Genomic DNA, 22,998 nt, shown 5'->3' on the forward strand with positions numbered 1-22,998 from the left:
TCCATTCATCTTGGTTGCTTCCAGTTTTTGACAATTGTTAATAAACAATCTTGAAGGAGTTTGGACGTAAGTTTCAGTAAAACTATTCTGTATGATACTGTAATAGTATGTATTTGGCAAAACTCCATACAATGTACAACTTAGAGAATGAGCCTTATGTGAACTATGGAGTACAGCTAATGAAAATGTGTATTCATTTATTAACTGTAATCAATGAAACACAGTAATGCAAGATGTTAGTAGGAGAAACTGTAAAGGGGTGGGGGCAGGGGTATATGGAAATTCTGAGCTTTACACTCAATTTTTTATAAACTTACAATTGCTCTAAAAAAAAGTGAAGAGTGTTCATCAACTTTGTGCTATACAAGCTTAATCTGCAAAATTCAATAGAATTTCTACACACTAGCAAAACCCAGTTGCCCATGTGATCTGTTGTCATTCTTCCTGGTCATTACATTGTACTAAGACACCCTGTGCACTAGAGCATTGCTCCTTGGAGAAATAGGGGATTAAGCTCCTGCAAACATCTAGCTGCAACATTTTTATTACCTGATCAGTATATAATCTTGTTTTTGGTGCGTCTCTGTTTAAAGGCAACTTACTTAATGTATATTGTCAACTCATTAATATCAAACTCATAGCCAATAGCACTAGAACTCAATAATTTATGCCTGAACAAAGTATCTAACACACAGAAACAAAAGGTGGTGTCACCTTATTTGACCACAGTTAGCAAGGTGTTCGTGGGTGACTCAAAAGTTTCTCCCCTCTATAAATGTCTACAAATGACCGCAAGAGTGCCATGATACTTGATTTTGGGGTTTCAAATAAATTTTGTCAAGTAGACAAATTCACAAATATAGAATCAATGAATAATGAAGAACAACTATGTGTGTGTTAAAATAAGAGAAAACTAGAACTATGGAAGAAAAGAGTTCGGAGACAGAACCATAGGGGAAAATGGCAAAACAGATAAATGGAGAATTTTTAAAAAAATGATTTTAGGAAAACGAATCCATGACATAGAAAATAAACCAGCTCCCTGAATTATGGGACTCAGATAAGTGTTGCACAATTGACATATAAAGCAGCTTCATACCAGTGTTACACAATAGAAATATAAAACACACATGCAATTTTAAATTTCTAATTGCCACATTTCAAAAGTAAAAAACGAAAGTCATACTTGCTTTAATATAGATGGGGGGGAAGGGAAAAAATAACAGAATGAATCAAACAACATTACCCTATGTAAATGTATGATTACACAAATGGTATGCCTTTACTCCATGTACAGAGAAACAACATGCATCCCATTTGTTTACAATAAAAATAAATTTAAAAAATATTTTATTTATCCCAATATGTCCAAAATATTATTACCAATACAGATTGTAATCAATATTTTTAAGAGTTACTGGTATATTTTTTGCTCATGACCCTTTTATGTATTTATTTTTAAAAAATATTCTCTTTCCACATAGCTATTGGCATATTAAGTCATTTTTTTCTTTTCTAAATTTTCAAACTATAGTGTGTATTTTATATTTAGAATGCATTTTAAATTTAATCTTGAAATTTCCTTGGAAATTATTTGTCCATATTTAGAATCTAGAAAATTTACAACTGAAAAAAATAGGTTCACATATTCAAGTTGTTCCAAAATACTTGAGTTTTTTAATAACTAAATTATGCATGAAAAAATTTTAATATTCAAATCCATATTGATCAAATGAATTAAACTGTTTTAGAAAAATTGATTTATTTTGAAGCAAAAGCATGTTAGTACCAATAATATCTCTGTCCAAATAAAACAAACTAATTAACTTATGTGTCACTTTAGTTTTGAAACAGATGTCACAGTGTATAATTTGTAAAAAGCAACTACATAATTATCAATACTAACAAAACATACTCAAAATTTTTCTTAGAGTTTTGGAACTGATTTACATTGTGCTATAGATGCAATTAAAATCTTATATATATTGATTCATGTTGGAAAACATTTACTATTATATTTAGAAAAGTTTCAATATTAACATAAATTCTTAATTCTAAGTCACAAACAAGTCTTTCTGCAGAGCTTCAAATTTAGCCTAATTATTTCTTGTGTGATATAATTGGAATGATATATACTACACTGCAAATGTTTCTCTTTGATTATTTAATATTTGGAAAGCATTACTTTTGTTTCAACAACTGAATTTAATTTTTCTTTGAATTGAAGCTAATAGTAAAGAAAATCTTTGTAAAACATTTTCACTACTCAACCATTACCATTGACAAACAACCCAGGATCAATTAATTTTCTTCTATTCCTTTCAACACTTCCACAGACTATTTGAGATTCATATCATTTGCATGCTTATACTGAAAAATGTTAACAAAATATCCCAGATACATTTAATAAAAGTATAAAAACTTCAGAAGGCAGCAAAAATACTGTCAGCATTTATCATTCTGTGGAATGAAGCAATAAAGAAATATCAGTCTCTTGTATTATGTAATTTCTTGCCAGGAAACACAATTCTTTTCTAGTTTCTTCTCACTTCTCAAAGAATTCCCACAAATATTTTTCAAAGGAACATGATAAAATAAAATAAGGCTTCAATTTGCAACTCCACCAGCAATGTCAAAGTGTGCCTTTTTCCTCATCCACGCAAACATCTATTATTGTGTTCTTGATAATAGCCATTCTAATTGAAGTAAGATGAAATCTTAGAGTTGTTTTAATTTGCATTTCTCTAATTACTAGAGATGTTGAACACTTTTTCATATATTTATTAATCGCCTATATGTCGTCTTCTGTAAAGTGTCTGTCGAGTTCCTTGATCCATTTATTGATTGGGTTCTTGCATTTTTGGTGTAAAGTTTTGTAAGTTCTTTATAAATTTTGGAGATTAGTGTTTTATCTGAAGTGCGTGTGGAAAAGATTTTCTCCTACTCTGTAGGTTCTCTTTTCACGTTATTGATTGTATCCTTTGCTGAGGTAAAGCTGTTCAGGTTGAGTCCATCCCATTTATTGATTCTTGCTTTGATTTCTTGTGCTTTGGGAGTCTTGTTAAGGAAGTCTGATCCTAAGCCAACATGATGAAGATTGGGGCCTACTTTGTCTTCTGTTTGGTGCAGGGTCTCTAGTCTAATTCCTAAGTCCTTGATCCATTTTGAGTTGAGTTCTATGCAGGGTGAGAGATAGAAGTTTAGTTTCATTTTACTGTATATGGATTTCCAGTTTTCCCAGCACCATTTGTTGAACAGGCTATCTTTTCTCTATTGTATGTTTTTGGCTCTCTTGTCTAGTATGAGATAATTGTATTTATGTGGGTTTACCTCCTTTTGACCCAGTTATCCCACTCCTCGGTTTATACCCAAAGGACTTAAAATTAGCATACTAGAATAACGCAGCCATGTAAACGTTTATAGCAGTTCAATTCACAATAGCTAGATTGTGGAATCAACCTAGATGCCCTTCAACATATGAATGGATAAAGAAACTGTGGTATATATACACAATGGAATATTATTCAGCCATAAAGAAGAATAATATTATAGCATTTGCTGGTAAATGGATGGAATTGGAGAATATCATGCTAAGTGAAATAAGCCAATCCCCCAAAAAACCAAAGGCCAAATGTTTTCCCTGATAAGTGGTTGATGATATATAATGGGAGTTGGGGGGTGGGCGTGATAGAAGAATGGAGGAACTTTAGATTATGTAGAGGGAAATGAGAGGCAGGGTATGAAAAATGGTGAATGAGACAGACATCTGTACCCTATGTACATGTATGATTACATGAATGGTGTGAATCTACATCGTGTACAACCATAGGAATGAAATGATGTACCATAAATCAAAACGCAGTCTGTAAAAAATTTTAAAAAATAAATAATTAAATTAAAAAAAATAAAGTAAGGTAGTGTTAGTAAAAACTTGGGACAAGAAACTATTACTAGGAACATAGGGAAAACAATTACGCTTATGAAAAAATTTTAAATACTGAAATTTGAAATATAAAAGGCAACAGAATAAATATAGTTAAAATTATTTATCTAAAGGTTAAATATGAAGAAATTATTGAGACTATGTACATAGAAATAAAATGAGATGCTGCATATAAATATAGGTTAGAAGACATAAAAGATGGATATGATTGTCTAATATTTACTCAGAGTCTAGTAGGAAAGAAGGGAAGGACAATCTTAAGTACCAATTGGTAAGAATATTCTAGAACTGATTGCAAGTCAGCTCTTTTGAGAGTCATGTTACCCAGAGAATCTCAAAATAAAATAAAATAAAACAAAATTCACACTTATGTACAAAATGTTGATATTTCAAAAGACAAAGTCAAGCTCTAAAAATTCATCAGAGAAAAGACAAAAACCTAAAAATAAATGGAAATTCTGCAGAAGCTGATTTTGTGATGACCAGCAGACAATGGAATAATGCAACTGAGGTGTGGGCAAAAAAGATGTCAGTTTAGAGTTGCATATCTGGTGAGACTCTAAAGAACAAGAGTAAAATAAAGATTTTTTTCTCAGATAAGCAAAATATATCTACAAACACTCCCTTAAAATTCAATTTTTTTTCTTCACACCTGGCAATATGAACTCAGTCAATCTGACATATAAGAAGAAATAATGAGCAAATACTTTGGTAAATATGACAGGTAAATTTTAATGACCATTGACCATATGGCAGAAAACAATAATAATAATGATTAATTTTAGGTATTAGAGTAAAGCAGAATCTAACATACTGATCAAAAAATAAAAACAAAAAAACCTAGTGTTCTTAGATCCTTGCAGTGTAGGTATATTAGTGAATTACATATGTATGCATTATTCCTTTTAAACTACTAAACCTGATCACTAAAAAACAAATACTATATATAATTTCCAAAAGAATTAGGAGAGAAATGGAATGAAAAATTTATAAATTCAATCTGAAAGAACAAGAAAGGAAAACAAAGAGGAAAGACACTAAAAAGCACAAAATAGGGTAATAGAAATACATTCAAATACATTTTTGAAAACCAATAAATGTAAATGCACTGATGTCACAGGTCAGGTTTCCCAGGAAGTAGATCTCAGATGGAGACTGGCTGTAGGAAGTTTACTAGGAAATCCTCTTGTGATCAACTTCAGTGGGAGAATGAATGAAGCACAATTAGAAAGAAGGAGATATTAAACTATAACAGAGTGATAAAAACAGCTTCAGCCAAATACACAGGATCTTAGAGCTGTGAGTGCCCTTTAGAGATAGTACATGGATGCATTCATACAGAACATTTTTAGTCTTATATTGATTAGGCATTGTATGTGGGCTACCATAGGATGGTATGCTCTTTTTATTTTATTTTATTTTTTTGGCATGAGGAATTGAACCCAGGGGCACTCAACCACTGAACCACATCCCCAGCCCTCTTTTAATTTTATGTTTTATTTTGAGACAGGAGATCACTAAGTTGCTGAGGCTGTCCTTGTACTTGTGATTCCCCTGCCTCAACCTCCCCAGCCACTGGGATTACAGGCGTGCACCACCATGCCAGGTGAGGAAGATGTCTCTTAACCACTGAGAGCCCATTTGAACAAGCAGAAACCACAGTGATAGATATCAACACATGCCTAGTAGTTTTGGGAGGAGTGTTTCCATCCAGAAGAAAAAAAAAAATCTTGACTGTGTACCAAGCATCTTCTACAACTAAGCATTTCATTAAAATGTGAAAAGTTATCATGATGATTAATGAAAAAATACTCAGTTCTATGCTGTTTAAAGGTTTTTACCTAAAATATGAGGACATCAAAAAGTTTTTAAATGTAAGAACACTAAACAGCACTGGTATAATTTGGACATGTCCCTTAGTGGTTCATGTGTTAAAAGCTTAGTCTCCAGGTGGTACTACTGGGAGGTCATGGAACATTTAGGAGGTATAACCTACTGGGTGGAAATTTTAAGTAACTGGGGCTGACCTTTGAAAAGAACTGTGAGATCCCAGCTCCTCCCTCTCTCTCTCTCTCTCTCTCTCTCTCTCTCTCTCTCTCTCTCTCTCTCTCTCTCCCTCCCTCCCTCTCTCTCTCTCTCTCTTTCTCTTTGCTTCCTGGCTCATAAAGCTCATGCTTTGTCACATGTTCCCCCCAGTTGCCATCTGAGCATGTACCAGATGAACAAAGCAATGGGTTCACCTAACCCATTGAACTGGAAACTCCAAAACATGTGATCCAGAATTAACCTTTTTATTTATAAGTTAATTATCTCAGGTATTTTGCTATAGCAATGTAAAAGGGTGGTAGTTTATATTTTTTTTTTTAAAAAAGAATGTTGCTCTAACTATATTAATAATAGAAAAAAATAGAAATTAAGTTTTAAAGTATTAGTAAAAAGAGAGAAGATCAATACATAATGATAAAAGGGTCAATTCACCAGAAAGATATAATAACTCTAAACCTATATGAATATAATATCCTAGATACAAAATATATAAACTTAAACCTGCCAGAATTGCAAGGAGAAAATGAAAAATCAATCACCATGACAGTGGAAGATTTTTAATATAACTCTGTAAATCAATAACAAGATATTCAAACCAAGATATTCTTGGAAAAATTAGATTATATTCATGAAAATTTAGAAGATTTAGAATATTCGAATGACATAATAACTTGATCTAAGCATGTGAAATATTGTGCCCACCAATTAGAGAATACATATTCTTTTCCACCACAGGAACTTCACAAAAAGTACCTAAATACTAAGGGCATTAAACAAATCTTAATAAATGCTGACATGATATATATATATATATATATATATCAAAAAGAATAAAATGCATATAACTTGTGATATTTAAATCACACTTCCAAATAACTGTTCTTTTAAAGAATACATAATTTTTGGAATATTATTATAGTTTTTAACTAAACACTATTGAAAATACTACATATCAAGACTCAGGCACTTCACACCCATGAAGGGCTACTGTCAGCTGGTGGTTCACACCTGTAATCCTTGCAACTCTGAAGGCTGAGGCAGAGTGATTGTGAGTTTGAGACCAGTCTGGGCAAATTAATAAGATCCTGTCTCAAAATAAAATTTAAAAAAAAAACCAGTTCAGAGTGTAGCTCAGTGAGAGAGCACTTGCCTATCCTGGCATGGGTTCATTCTCTAGTACAAAAATAAAAAAGGCTACTATCAAAAAGAAAATAGCATGTTGACAATGATGTGGAGAAACTGGAAAGTGGGTGTGTACAAGGGTGTGTACGGTTGGTGGGGATGTAAAATGGGGGGGCACTGTTAAAACAGCAGAGTTGTTCTTCAAAAACAAAATTGAATTTCCATGTGATCTAGCAATCTTAACTCTAGATATGCTCTTGAAAGAATTAAAAGCAGGGTGACATGTATATCCATGTTAACAGTATTATTCATAATAGCTAAATCATGGAAGTAGCCCAAGTGTCCATCATTGGAGGAATGGATAAAATATGAGAATACTAAGTACAATGAGGTTACAATTTAATATGCAAACCAAAATGTAGTGGACAAACTTTCTAAAAAAATAACAAAATGACTCAGGAAGAGTTAACAAAGAAAAAATCAAAAAAGCATGCATTGTATTAATCAAATTGGTTGCTCAAATCTTTTTAAAAAGAAAATATTATGCCAGATAATTGTTCAGGTGAATCCTAGCACAATTTATTAGAAGAGGCAATTCTAACCTTACACTTTTAGAGTATAGAAAAGATAATACTAGTGAACTCAGTTTATGAAGCAAATTTCCCCCCAAAAAACAAAACCAAACAAGGCTAAAAAGGCAAAAGAGAAGGTAAGACAATCTCATTCAATTCATAGGATGAGAGGAAGGACAGGGAAGGTAGAAGAGGAGAGAGGAAGAGAACAGCAAATCCAAAAGTGTATAAAATGTTGTGTTATGGATAAGGAAGGTTTAATCTTACAAATATATGGCTTAGCATTGGAAACCTTTCTGACAGATAAAGGCCTTAATAGGTAAATGGGGAAAATGTTGCTAGAATAGTAGAAAATTAAGAAAACTTACTTAAATTGATAAGGGCTGACTATTACAAAAAGTAGAGAAAACTTCATATTTAACAGTAGACTATTAAAAATCTTCCCCTTAAAATGAGTTACAAGATAAAGACTTCTATTATCACAATTCCCTTTAACACATACTTGAACCTGTAGCCAACTATAAAAAACAGCAAAAGGAAATAAATGTAGAGAATGTTAATGGAATGAAAATATCACTATTAGCAGATAATGCAATGGTCTGTAGCAAACACAAAATAATCTACTAGTGAATTATTAGAATTAATAAATTTTAAGAGAAAACTGGATACAAAATAAACATGGGGAAGTCAATTGGTCACAGTAACTAAAAGCTAACACATAGATAATATAATAAAATCATTTCAAGGTAAATTTAGCACATAAATGTTAAAAGGAAAACTATAAAATTTAAAGACAATGTAGGGACTATTAGCAAGGATGGGGAATACTTCTGTAAAGATATAAGAAACATATTCCATCAAGGGAGTGATTGACCAATTGATCTTTAAATTGAAGTGCTATGAAGATGTGAAAAGACAATACACATTAAGGTAAGATCAATGCAACACCTATCACTAAGTATTTTTTCCTAAAAGATGTAAAATGTTCCCATGTAAACCCCAATAGAAAAGTGAAAGAATTATTTCAGTAGGCCCTTGCACAAGGAAAAAATTATGAAAACATGTTCAATCTCTTTAATAATCAGATGAATTCTAATCAAAATCATAATAATATTACAGTTTTACCACTAGAGTGACAAGTTTAAGACTGACAATATCAAGTGTCAAAGTCATAGTAGGTTTTGTGTAGCACAGGTAGGTTTTTGTGTAACTACCTGGGGCTTAAGGGAGCATATCTGGATCATAAGAATTAAGTCCAGCAAAAACATGAAGAAACCAAGTGGTTCTAAGCTCAAGCTGAAGTCACACAAGGCAAGGCAAAACTAGTCACTATATTTCAATTTATTCACTCAGTGGACCTGTAATTCATGCAATGTCTGAAATCATAATGACCAAATTAAACCAAATGTCACAAAATCACAGTAATGCACAAATCAACTGCCACCTGTTTTTGCAGCCACCGTGGGAAAGAGATATTTTAGATGACCATAAAATAAATATTGTCACTAGTATGTTTTTTTTTAAGTCATTAAGCTAATGATTATCAATGTCACCAGTAATTGGTAAATGCTTTATTGTGATTGATAAGTCACAAGTTTGCCAATAAATATCATTATCATGGTGACTATTTTAAAATAGATTCCAAAAGTGGTTTTATTTCATTTTGTGTCTTTATATTTTCCGTGAAGCAGTGATATTATGAAGGAGAGACAACTGCATCAAAGAAGTAATTGAAGCTTTATTGTTGGTTCAACAAATTTCAGTGGGCCCTTACTGAGCTTTAATATCCAACATCTTTTTTGCAAAATTACCTCAATTCTGTAGTTATTTTAAAAGTTGATGCAATTTTTGAAACTTTAAAAGAGAAGACTGATAATTGGCAATTAAGTTGACCTGGCCCTGAAATTAAAAAATTCTAGGCTACACCATTCCTTAGTTGTAAGATTGCAAGTTCTTATGTCACCTACTGAATCTTCTATTTCTGACTACACACTAAAAGGAATGTCCCTTGCCATTTTTCTCCCTTCATCATTCTACAAGATTTCTTGCTTTGCAGTAGATTTGAGTGGAGCACGAGGCGTGCAAACACAAGTTCTTAGGTTTTAGAGTCAGACACCATTTGCTCTTCAAATGAAGTAAGTGCCGTCGCTACTCTTAGCCCCAGGTTTACTCTCTACAACGAAGTCTCAATAATATTGATCTGGTAGTCTTGTTGTAAGTATAAAGTTTGATAGATAAGGTCTCTAAAATGCCCAGGCTGTTCTTGGAACAGAAAAGCTCTCAGTAAGTTCCTGCTCAGCCTGTCTCCATTCCTGCCTGATAAGCTCAGGAGACCACAGAGAACCAGAGAGGCATCCGCAGAACAGGTTCAAGGAGTCTGCCATTGGACCCATGCGTACATCATCCCACCTCTGGCCACTCTGCAATTGGCCTTTGTTCACTCTCCTTTCTTTTTCCTGCTCAGGCCCTGCAGCTGGTTTGCTGTTTTCATCCAACCTTAGCCATGTTCCTGGGACTCTGATGCTTATCTTTGTCCTCCGGCACCTGCCTGCATGGAATGCCATTAGGCGTTTGTCATCCTGGCACTTGTTGGCATGGCCCCAAAACCTCTCACCAATGCCATGAGCACAGTCAGACACTGAAAACATCCTTTCCCCAACTTGCTCCCATTCAGACGGTCCCAACCACAGGCTCTCGGCTTTACTTCTGCCTGAACGCTGGTTATGCTGACCTGAGGCAATAGAATGAATTTGTGTGTTTGTGAAACTGAGTTTTACTTCTCTAGTTGATTTAGTAATGATCCAGGTATATGAAAATATGAAAAATCCACAATGTTTTCCATTAGACCTGATTACCAAAGCTTCCACTACTTTGTTTCCCATTTATTCCTTATTCCATTACAATTCAGTTTCTAGTCAACAACAATTTCCCCTAACTTCTCTTGCTGTTTGAATTGCCTTAGCCTCTGGATGCACGATAAGGAACACCTCTCCCTGAGTTCTCATCTGATAACATCTACTTTGCTTTATAAACACTGTCTCCCTTATGTACATTCAACCATCTTCATTACATATTCTATTAAACTGCAGGAATGATGTTTTCTACAATATGATATAGGTAGTGACTCCCCTTTCCATAAGATCCTAACACACCAAACCCATGGATTATATGGTTCTTCATAATTGGCTCTAACTTCACTTCCCACTGTTTCTTCAATTGTGTATAAGTACCTTATAATCTCTTTCTTTATGCGCTTCATACGCCAAACATATTAACCCACAAGCAATTTTTGAAGTTGGCAGTGATTTGAATTATGGTTTAAGTTTCTCCTCTTGCAGCTTATGTACTGGTGTTTGGTCCTTAGCATGGGGAAGTGGGAGAAGGTGAGATCTTTATGAGGTAAGACCTTCTGGGAGGTCCTTGGGTCAACTGAGGGTGTGTCTTTGGAAAAGACTGTAGAACTCAACCAACCTCTCTGTCTCTCTCTCTTTCTCTCTCCTTCCCTCCCTCTCTCTGACTTCCTGTTTTAAGGTGTAATCTTTTCTTCCCATATATACTCCTGCTATTGTGATGCCATTTGCTAAGTCAAAGCTGGTATCTTGCCCTCTAATCTGTAAGTCTGTGAGCTAAATATACCTCTTTTATTCATAAGGAGTCTACCTCAAGTATCTTGTTACAGTAATGGAAAGCTGATTGAATACAACAATGTTGTTTCTTTACAATGTTTGTTAAGATTATTTAAATTCAAAGAATATTTTCAAGAACAGCACTATGAAGTCCTCTGCTCAAATCATTTGATAGAAGGTTGTCAACATGATACCCCATCAACACCAAATTGGAGTATATGTTTTACAAAGAAATTATCCTAAAAATCTTCCTAAGTCCATCAAAATGGAAAATTAGCATTGCTATATTACTATCATTCAATTCATAAACCCTATTCAAATATTGCTGGTGGGCCCAAAGTGTCCTTTAGAGCAAACTGATCAAGTTTAGAATCACACATTGATTTTACTTATAATTTCTCTTCAGTGTTTTTGATCTGAAAAAGTCACTCAGTAATTCCTTGAATCTCATGTTCTAGACATATTTGAAGAGTATACATGATTTGTTTTAGGAAATCCTCATAATTTGAATTCGCCTCACATCTTCTCACAGCAATTTGTTCTTTGCTGTGTCCCTGGTAAATCCCATCAGGTGGAACACAATTTTGAATTGTTGTATTACTGGTGATGTTGAATTTGATTTGACTTCTGCTGGATTTCTTCACTGTTAAATTATTTTTCCCATTTTCAGCATTTTTTATGAGAAACTACTGTTAAACAATGTAAAATCCGAATGCCTGGTTAAAAAGTTATAATTTATTTGTTAATTTATTATTTATATGATGAGTAAAGACTCATTGTTTCATCCTATTTACTTGATAGTTATATAGTCTTTTATGATTCTTTGATCAAGTCACCTTACATATTATAGCATTCTTCCATTATTTATTAATGGTTACCTTGTCATTTCCTGAACATGTTGGAGTTTCCATCCTGCCTTTTGGTCTATTTGTTTGTGTGTTTGTTTTACAACTAAACTTTTAAAATTTTGAGATAATTGTATATTTACATGGTTATAATAAATACTAGATACCTCATGTACCCTGTACCTAGTTTCCTCTTCCAATAACATCTTACAAAACTATAATACTATAATACTAATATTACAACCATGATACTGACATTGATGTATTCCATTTATCTTACTCATATTTCCTCAGGTTTACTTATACCATGTGTATGTGCATGTAGTTCCATCAGTCTTACAACATGCGTAAATTTAAGCATCTACCATATAGTCCAGATTCATCATGAGGAGGACCCCTCATTTGTACTTTCATAACACCAATCCATTCTTAATCACTGGCAGCACTAATTTTCCATTATTTGATATTTGTCATTTATTTTCAGGGTTTTAAGTATATGTCTCTGTATTATTTTCTTCCTGATGGCTCTGGGTATTGCAACACATTGGGTGATATCATAGTATATTGACATTTGAACCTATTATCAGTTTTATATTTGATAAGTCTGGCTAAGGGTTTTAGTTACCTGTTATGAATTATCTTCAGCATGGAATTTCTTAGAGACATTAACATTGTAATATTTTCTGCCAATACCCATGATGCTGACTTAATGAGCAACATTTCCCAAAGTTATTTGTCCTGGAAAATTTTTATTTATAACATAATAATTAATGTCTTATGGTATTTTATTCTGTGAACACTATTCAGAAAATTTTCTAACATATCCTTTCATTGAAAAGATATATATTCTTGTTTCTAACCAAAAGTGAAATCTTCATGAAAACCCATGATCTATCAAAGTTAATAATTGTTCCAAGGCTATATTCAAGGCTATATATATATCATATGTATATATATATATATATACATATGATATATGCTATTGTTTATTCATCCTGCTCCTTCATATTGTAACCGTATGTAGTTGTATATATTTTTTGTCTAGTTTATGAACTGTCTTTAGGTTTATTATTTCTAAGTTATGGAAATGTAAGGGTTTCATGAAAGCAACACATGAATCTTCACACCTACTTGTGCGCCCGAGACAGGCATCACAGATCAATCACAAGAAATACCACCAATCAATCACAGCACTCTTTCCATTTGAGTCATATGTAGCCCCAGATTCCTTCATAAAACTGTCTTTAAGTAGACTTACGAATAGATCAAAAGTCACATGCAAGATAAGAATTGCACTTTCTTTGCAATAGTTATTACTTTGATGACTGTTATTAAATTACTTTCCTATTTCAGAAATAAAGTAATATTTTTATTTGATTTTAAACAAATCTTCAATAAATTTATTTTGCATCTGTTTCCTTTGACACCTTAACTTTTCTATTACTATTTAAAAAATATTTTAAGTTGTTGAAGGACCTTTATTTATTTATATGTGGTGCTGAGAATTGAACCCAGTGCCTCACACATGCTAGGCAAGTGCTCTACCACTGAGCTACAACCCCAGTCCCGGTTTTTCTATTCTTAATTGATTACTTTTGATTCATTTCTTGGGCAATTTTTATATCACCATTCAAAAGTTATATAAATGGTAGATCTTCTATAAATATCTGAAAATACTTTTTAACAGCCCTCCTTCTAGAATAAAAATTTGGTGATATATCACATGCTGCAGAAATATCTTTTGCACTGAAATTTCTATAGATGCTGCTTCTGTGTTTTGTTCATACAAGTACTGTTATAAAGAAAAGCTGTGAAGTGATGATAGTTATCACTTAGGAGTAACTGATTTCTTCATTCTTTCTTTTTCTTTCCTGGAGGCTTACAGGAGTTTTTGTTGTTATAATTATCTTTATAAATTTTTCTTAAATATTGCCCAAATAGTTCTGGTGGACTCCTTTAGCTTAATTTTGCCACGATCTAAGTGCACACCTTTATTACCTGTACTGGTCTCTCACCTATTTTCGTAACAAAATATTTGAAGTTTGGTGCTATACGAACAAAACAAGTTTATTTAACTTGCAGTTCTGGGGGTTCAAGGACATGGTGCAAGCTTCAGTTCAGTTCCGAAGATCTCACAGATGATGCGGTCATAATGCTTGTGTGAGATAGAGAAATCACATGATGAGGAGACAGGAAGCCAGAGAGACTAGGAAATAACTGGGGTCCTCTAAGAACTATATTAATCCCTTGAAGTCATGTTTCCAATGACCTCAGGACCTCTCACTAGGCCCTACCTTAAAGGTTCTACTTCCTTTTGACATTGTCAAACCAAGAAACAAGCCTCCAACTTAAAAACAGTTGGGGGAACACTCAAATTGTATTGAAAATATAGCAAAAACTCAGGAATATTCTATTTTATTTGATTGGTTTTCTTTTTCTGGAACACCTGTAATGCTTGGTTAGTCTATATCCTCTGTCCTCTGTAATTTCCATACTGTCTTTCATCTTTTTCATTCCTATTTCCTCAGTCATTAGAAAGACAGAGAATATCATGCTAAGTGGAATAAGCCAAACCCAAAGACCGAAGGTCCAATGTTTTCTCTGAATTGCAAATAGGGTGGGGGGATAGGGAAGAGTAGTTACTTTATATTAGGTAGAGGGGAGTGAAGGGAAGGGGGAGGGCATTGGAGTAGGAATAGATAGTAGAGTGAAAAAGACATCATTACCTCATGTTCATGTATGACTGCATGACTGATGTGATCCGGCAGTATGTATAATCAGAATAATGAGAGATTATACTCTATGTATGTATGATCTAGCAAAATGTATAAAATGCATTCTATTGTCATGCACAACAAATTAGAGCAAATTAAAAAATTAAGTTTAAAAACAAGAATCACAGTTGTTTCTCCTGGTTTTCATTCCAAATCACTGATTTAATTTTCAACCACATGAGACCTTTTCTTTACTGATATGAACAATTTACGTAAACGTAATAAGGTACAAAATTCAACTAGGCCTAAACCCTGCCCTTGAGATGTTATTAGTAATACAACTCGGACAAAAGATTTAACAAATAGAGAAGGTTGATAAAGATATTTAAATTATTTTTAAAATAACTAAATAGAAATTCTGAAGCTGAAAATAATAATAACTGAAATGGAAAATCCCTGAAAGTTTCACCAGAACACTTGAGATGACAAAAGGAAGCTTGAGCAACATTGAAAATGTATTTATAGAAAGTATTTATAATGAAAAATAAAGAGAAAATATTGAATAAACATGAAAAATCCTCAAATACCTATGGTACATCATCAGGCATATGAATATATGAGTAAAGGGTGCTACACAAGAATGAGAGAGAGAGAGGAATAAAAATGATTTGAAGACATAGAGATGAAAAGTTCTCAAATTTGATACAAAAATAATAATCTACAAATGGAAGTTTAATGACTTCAAGTTGGACAAACACTAAGAGAGTCATTCCTAAATACATCTTTATTACATTTTTAACAAAGAGAAAAAGCAACACCAAAAGAAAATGATTTATCATGAAAATAATACAACCAAGGCTGTCTTCCCATCAGAAACAAAGGAGGCCCTCCATCAGTGGGATGACATAACCAAAGTGCTATAAGAGTCTGGGTTTTGTGGTACATGTTCGTGATTCTAAGTACTCAGGACCCTGAGGCAGGAGAACGGCATTTCATGGCCAACCTGGGCAAATTAGCAAAGCCCTGTCTCAAAATGTAAAGCAAAAGTAGTTGGAGATATTGCTCAGTGGTAGAGTAACCCTGAGTTCAATCCCTAGTACCACACACACACACACACACACACACACACACAAACACACATTAAGAAAAAAACTGTCAAAAATGAATTATGTGTTCAACAAAACTATCTTTCACAAGTGAAGAAAAAATAAAAACATTACTGAATAAACAAAGACTGAGAGAATATGTTGGCAGATATCTGCTCACATGAGCTCCTTCAGAATGAAAAGAAATAGCACCAACAGTAATTGCAATCCACAGGATAAAATAATGAGCACTGGAAATAGTGAATGTGTAGGTAAATATAATACACTGAATAAACATATTTTCTCAATTCTTTTATTAACTTTAAAAAACAAGATTGCATAAGCAATAATTTAAATGTTATTGCCTCAGATTAATAACCAATATAATTATAAAATACATGACAATTTTGGCTTCAATGAGAGGTGAGGTAAAGTGTATGTTTTGAAGCTAAGTTTCTCTCTGAAGTAGATGGTGATGAGAACTATATTGAAATCTCTAGCACAACTATTAAAACAAAGTTTTAATATAGTTTTAAAAATGAGAAGATTTAAAATAGTAAACTTATAACATTTATCTCACACTAAAGAATGTAGTAAAGGAGGAATGAAAGATCAAAAAAGACACGAGACAAATAAAAAACATTTTTAAAGCTGATAGCCATAATGCATCTATTTCAAGGATTACATTAAATATAAATGGACTAAATCCCCCATTCAAAAAGTATCAAGTATCTGACTGAATAAGAAAAGGAAGTCCCAAAAATCTGTAGTCTCCAGGATATGCACCTTAAAGATACAGTTCTTGAAATAAAAATGATGATAACGATATATAATGCAAAACAGTAACCACAGAGAACTGTAATACCTATAGTAATTAGAGATATAATAAACTTAAAAACAAAACTATTGTGTTAAAATCAGAAGAGATACCTTCTAATGATAAAAAATGTCAACACAACAGGAAGATAAACACTTTAAAAAGAGCCAACTGTGTTTGCACTTAAGAAGAAAGGGGGAAAAATGAAGCAAACATTGACTGAATTGAAAAAAGTACATAATTCATCAATAATAGTTGGAAATGTCAACACTTTCTCAATAATTTGCAGAACAAATGGTCTAAATTTAGGAAGAACATACAAAATGAACATTCTCCACTGACTGACATTTGTAAAACACTCCATCGACTTTCAATTGCTCATGGAACATTCTTTCCATAAAAGCCCTTAGGTGATTCTGAAATAGCTCATGGTTTCAGGTAAAGGCGCTGCCACAGGACATAGAATAATAAGATGTAGTCCTTTCCCAAGAACGATTTTAGAGAACAATTTTAAAGAAAATGCATATGTGTAGATAAAATGTGAATGTCTGAAGAGTTAAATAAAGTACAGAAAAACCAGGGAAAAAAAACCATATTTGGAGACCAAGAAATATTCTCAATAAATTTAAAAGATTGAATTCATGTAAAATATATATTCTCTGACCACAATGGAATTAAATGAGAGATCAACAATAGAAAGAGGGAACTTTCCAGAACACTCAGTGAGAAGCAGTGAAGGAGACCAAGAGCCAGGACTGAAACCAGGAGATATTGTCATTGTGTTAGGTCAGAAGTACCACGCTGTTTTTACTGGATGAGGAGAAGACCTTTTCATGTATATGGACATCCAGCTGGTGGAAGTATTATGTGGCTTACAGAAGCCAATATCCACTCTTGAAAATCAAACCATAGTCATCACCTCTCATCCAGGTCAGATTGTCTCAGGCATGGAGATATAAAGTGTGTGCTAAATGAAGATATGCCAATTTATCGTAGACCATATGAAAAGGGTCACTTAATCATTGAGTTTAAGGTAAACTTTCCTGAAAATGGCTTTCTCTCTCCTGACAAACTCTCTTTGCTGGAAAAAGTCCCACATGAGAGGAAAGAAGTAGAAGAGACTGATGAAATGGATCAGGTAGAACTGGTGGCCTTTGATCCAAATCAGGAAAGACGGCGCCATTATAATGGAGAAGCATATGAGGATGATGAATATCATTCCAGAGGTGGTGTTCCATGCCAAACCTCTTAATGGGGCCAGTGAATAACACTCACTGTAGGCATTTTATATGCAGTAGTGAATGAGTGAAGGACTATAATCATAATATGCTCACTACTTGCTATTCTTTTTGTTTTAATGTTCAATTATAGTTTTAAAAGTTAAATGAAGAATAAATGCAAATATAAACGCTCTGACTTTGCCCTATATGTATGATGACTTCAGTTGCAAGAAGTTGTTTAATACCTGTAAAAACTACGTTTAAAAGAGTTCTCCTAGCATCTGTTAGAGCATACCTTGTAATTGATATCAGCCATGTATGTAGACATACTAGGTATATGTGTTGATTTCAGTGTATGACCCTTCATTGTTAAGCTATAAAATTAAAACTGTATTTAACTGGCAATCAGAAAAAGAAAACTTAATTTGTAAAAAAAAAAAAAAAAAAAAAAAAAAAAAAATAGAAAGAAATCTGGGAAAGGTCCAAATATTTGGAAATCAAATAATACTAAATCACTAGTGGGTCAGAGAAAAAAAATCACAAAGGAAATTCTAAAATGTTTTAAATTGAATTAAAATGGAACACAACATATCGAAATTAATGGGATGCAATTCAAACAGTGCTTGCAGGGAAGTTTACATGTGAACATCTATAACATAAAGGAACAATGTCTCTAATCAATAACTAGAGTATCTAGCTTAAGAAATTAGACAATGAAGAACAAGCTAAACCTAGAGGAAGCAGAAAGAAGAATATTATGTGCAATGATTGTATTAAGCACCTGGCACTCTTGTAGCACAATTTAGGATGAAATATAGATCAGGGATCAAGGGATCAGCTAATTAAATTGTTTAGACTTTTGGAGCAACTACTCAACTCTGTGGTAGTAGCATCAAAGAAAGAAAAGCATGGGCAATAAATGAATGGGTATGATTGTGTAACAATATTTATGGACACTGAAACTTGAGTTCCCTTTAACTTCTATATGTCACAAAATATTATTCTTCGTTTGAGTTTTTTCCACTACTTAAAAATGAAAAACATTATTAGCTCACAGAATAAATATAAAGCTGTGGACTATATTTCGTCCATAGGCTATAGTTTTTTCATCCCTATATAGATGATACTAGACTCCAACAAGGAAATAAACTGCAGGGGTTGAGCCAAACTGAGGAAGGATGTTATCTTTTCAGTTCTATATCTCCATAGTTCTTTATTTGTGAAATAACAGAATTTAGGAGAAGTGTGAGCATCCTGCAGAATCTTAGGATGAGAGAGGACAAACATCTGGCTTATCAGGAGTAGCAATTTATAGAAATGTGAATACTTCATTTTTGGTACATTCTAGAGAGAGAGGACCAAAGATGGAATCTTACCATGTTAGAGGTACCTAATATACTTTATTTCATTTAATTTTCACAAAACCCTACATTTTATCAATACTGAAGTTGAGGTTTGGAGAAGCTAAGTAACCTTCCCAAGACTCCATAAATATTAAATGCCCAAAACAGGGATGGAAGAAGTTTACAACTCAAAGCTCAAATATTTTTCATAAAGTTAAGCTTACTGTTTTCATGGTTGTGATCTCATTTTTTGCTGTTCCCACTCTGCTCTTCCTAGGAAATTTCTGTTGGTATTAGCTATACAGATCACACCCTCCCCTAGGGAGGCCTGAGCTTCAATTCTTGGAGCTCTGGGTCACTTCCTTCAGAACCTTATAACTGTCACTCAACATGATTGAGCCTCAAAGTTCTCTAGCTAGGTAGTGGTGATGATGACACTTCTTTTTCACTGAATGATTATGAAAATCAAGTAAGATAATGAGCATTAGAATATTTTGAAGAGTACAAAACTTTCTACAAATTGGTGGTAGTTTTTTTTTTTTTTTTTTTTTCTTTTGTGGTAGTGGAAATTGAACCCAGGGCCTTGTGCATGCTAGGCAGGTGCTCTATCACTGACTATATCCACAGCCCGATGCTGAAATCTTATGCATTCTTAATAGCCTCTGGTCTTATTGCTTTTCTGTTCCAGAAATGAACACATATCTCTTTGAGCCAATTACTTTGCTTTATAAACGTGCACGAGCTTTATTGACATGTGATGCGTGCCTGGTTGAAGCCCTTGTTGATGTGTAGCCTCAGTGTGGGAGAGATCTGTATCTGTGGGTATTCAGATAACTAGGACACTCTGTTCTATGTATAAGTCAATCTTTTACTGATTGGATTTTGAACTCCCCCTCCCAGGAGCTCCTTGTGGAGAGTCTTTGTTCCTGGAACAACTAAATATGAATTTAGACTAGTAAGTGCTCTCCTCCTAAATCATAGCAGTACTGGTAGTAATAAATAAATAAAGATTGGAAAAAGAGGTATCTCACTTTCTCTGGTTTAGAATCTAATGAACCTCAAAATGCTTAACTTTTAGGTTAGATAAGTATCAACAAGCTGAATGCTTATCTGGAAACTGAACTTTTCGTCCCTATTTGGGTAGGAAATATCATGATTAAGTTTTGTTGCCTGATTTCCAAAATGTCCTGATTTTAAAGGGGCCGGAAATTCTTTGAAAACAGAAAAAAAAAAAAAAAAAAAAAGAGAGAAGTCACAGTGCCTGAGCTGTTTCTAATGGTGAATGGAGAGAGCAGAAAGACAGAAATGCTCAGGAAACACCGTGGATTTCTACCCACTAACTTAACCTGCCTTATAGATATTCCTCACTCCCCAGATCCCTAGCACTCAGAAGGAGGACTGCATGCAACCTGGAGACTCTATTTCTAATGATACTTGGTGACTTTATCCTTCTTTGGAGGCAGCATACATCATACTTTAGGCTTGGACTTTTTGCTTTTGTAGTCTCATTGAAAAGCATGAATAGAGACTGCCTTTCCTGATGTTCTAAAGGGAATGCATAAGCCAGTGCATGGCCCCTGGCACACCTTAGGCTCTAGAGATGCTCGTCTCCTACCCTTTCTCTTCCACTTTCCTTTTGAAGGACCTATCCTGTGATGGAAGTGCCCAAAATAAAATTGATTATGGAATCCACCTGTGCAGGAGTGCACCAGGTGGTGAAGAATTAAACGTCTTCTCAGTGAATTTCTGTTTGGAGCTATAGTTCAAATGAAGCCCAGGATGATGTTGAGGGGTGAGGGATGAGCATGCAGAAGGGAGAATATGCTTCTTTGTGAAATAGATCTCCAGGCCCTCAAAAGGTCCCTAGAGTCTGCTGGATTAACTGTGCTTTTTCAGTCAATTAATTGACTTTTCTTTTTTCTAGACATTTCTAAGAATAATTTTGATCATCCCTGGCTACAATGCAATGATTCAAAAGCAGACTGGGAGGAGGGGAAAATGGGGTCCTTCTGCCTCTTGCTTTCCCTCGATTAAGTGAGTGAACCAATGAGTCATCTTTAGATTCGGTTCTCATTTAATAGCTTCAAACCCACCCAACTTTGGACAAACAGGAAACGAACTGAGCATGAAGGCCTACAGAGGCCAAAAATGACATGGCAGGGTGCTCTCCACCCAGATGAACTAGATGTTAAACTGTAAAGTTTACCAGATAATTGCCAATCCAGGAAATTTCAGAATAACACACCTGAACTTTTTCATTCTGAAAATCTAGTAAGAAATCTGTTTTTACTCTATCATTCGACATCATCATCTTCACTCTCTCCTTTCTCCTTATTCTAAATGTCTATAAAATTAGGATTAATCTTTGTTTGGATATAGTTTCTCTCTTACAATTAAGTCTATAAGGGTATAAGACACAGACTGACCTAGGAATGAAGCTCAGTGGTAGGGTGCTTGCTAAGTTGCCTAGCATGGCCCTGGGTTCTAGCACTGGAAAAAAGAAAGTTGAGATACAAATCATGTGTATTCCTGTTCACCTCTGCAGCACTAGAGGAAAAACAACATTATACAATGTGATCTTAATGCTGATTAAAGCCCCTTGGATTATAAGTGTCCCAAGAACAAATCTCTATCATTTTCTTCATATGCACCCTCTACACGGAGTTTACCATCTTACCTTCCTCTCAGCAAAAATACTGAATGAATGAATTGATGAGAGCATTAAACATTTACTGACTACCTCCTGGAGATCAAGCTGAAAAGAAAAGAAGGCAAAAGAAAAAAAAAAAGAAAGAAAATAAAAGTTCTCTGGTTTTTTTTTTTTTTTTGAGGATAATGTTTAGTTGAGGAGATGATACAGATACAGAGATACAGAGTGATAGATGAGAGTGTTAAGTGGCATATGAAGTGTGCATATACCAAATGCTGAAGAAAAGTCACTAAAAAAATGATCACAGAGGAGGAGGGAAGCCTTTTGGGGGATTTAACGATGAGTTAGTCCTCATGAGAATGGTTGTAGAAAATGGAAGATGTACATAAGAAAACTGACTTCTCGTCCTGTGCTCCTAGCATACTTTCTTATTTCATTTTTTTCTGTAGTATTTTATTGAGGGGGGAAAATAGGGAAGGATAACATACATTGTATATCCTGAAGTCAGGATTTGAATCCAAATCTGAATTTTTAAAAAAATTCTGCTTAGGAATGTCTCTCACTTGAAAAGAGAAAGAAGGAGTTACATGAAGGGAGATTCTCATGAAGAAGGGTGGAGAATTATGATGTATGACTGGTTGAAATTCTAAGACAGAGTAGGTTGTTTTTCAGAAGGCAATGCTGAAAATCTAGATAAATGCCAGATGAAGGTTATCTTCCAAAGAAGCTCTGCAGTTGGCACTTTATTCTGTGCTTCATATGGGGAACTTATAAGAAATGTCAAGAGGTAATTGGTGTTCTAAGAATATTAAGCAGACTCTCATATATGACAAATTCAGTAGGGAAGGAACCCACGGGCAGGGAATGAGAGCTATTGTAATGGCCCAGAAAAATAACTCCAGGACCCTTGGCTAAAGTGAGCTAATCATTCACTCACTCACTCATTCATTCCTTAAGTGTTCTCAAGTAATGCTTATGAAATACAATGAAAAGAACAAGACAGCTATGGTGATTT

General features: G+C 33.9%; 1 pseudogene across 1 annotated transcript; it reads left to right on the forward strand.

Moving 5' to 3' along the window:
• Window positions 1–17,438: 17,438 nt before the first annotated feature.
• LOC306667681 (dnaJ homolog subfamily A member 1-like) lies at window positions 17,439–18,159 on the forward strand (annotated as a pseudogene). Its single transcript has one exon. The product of its transcript is annotated as a dnaJ homolog subfamily A member 1-like (transcript).
• The last annotated feature ends 4,839 nt before the right edge of the window (window positions 18,160–22,998 follow it).

The sequence above is a fragment of the Sciurus vulgaris genome, assembly GCF_902686455.1.
Source record: "Sciurus vulgaris genome assembly, chromosome: 8".
Taxonomy (NCBI): Eukaryota; Metazoa; Chordata; class Mammalia; order Rodentia; family Sciuridae; genus Sciurus; species Sciurus vulgaris.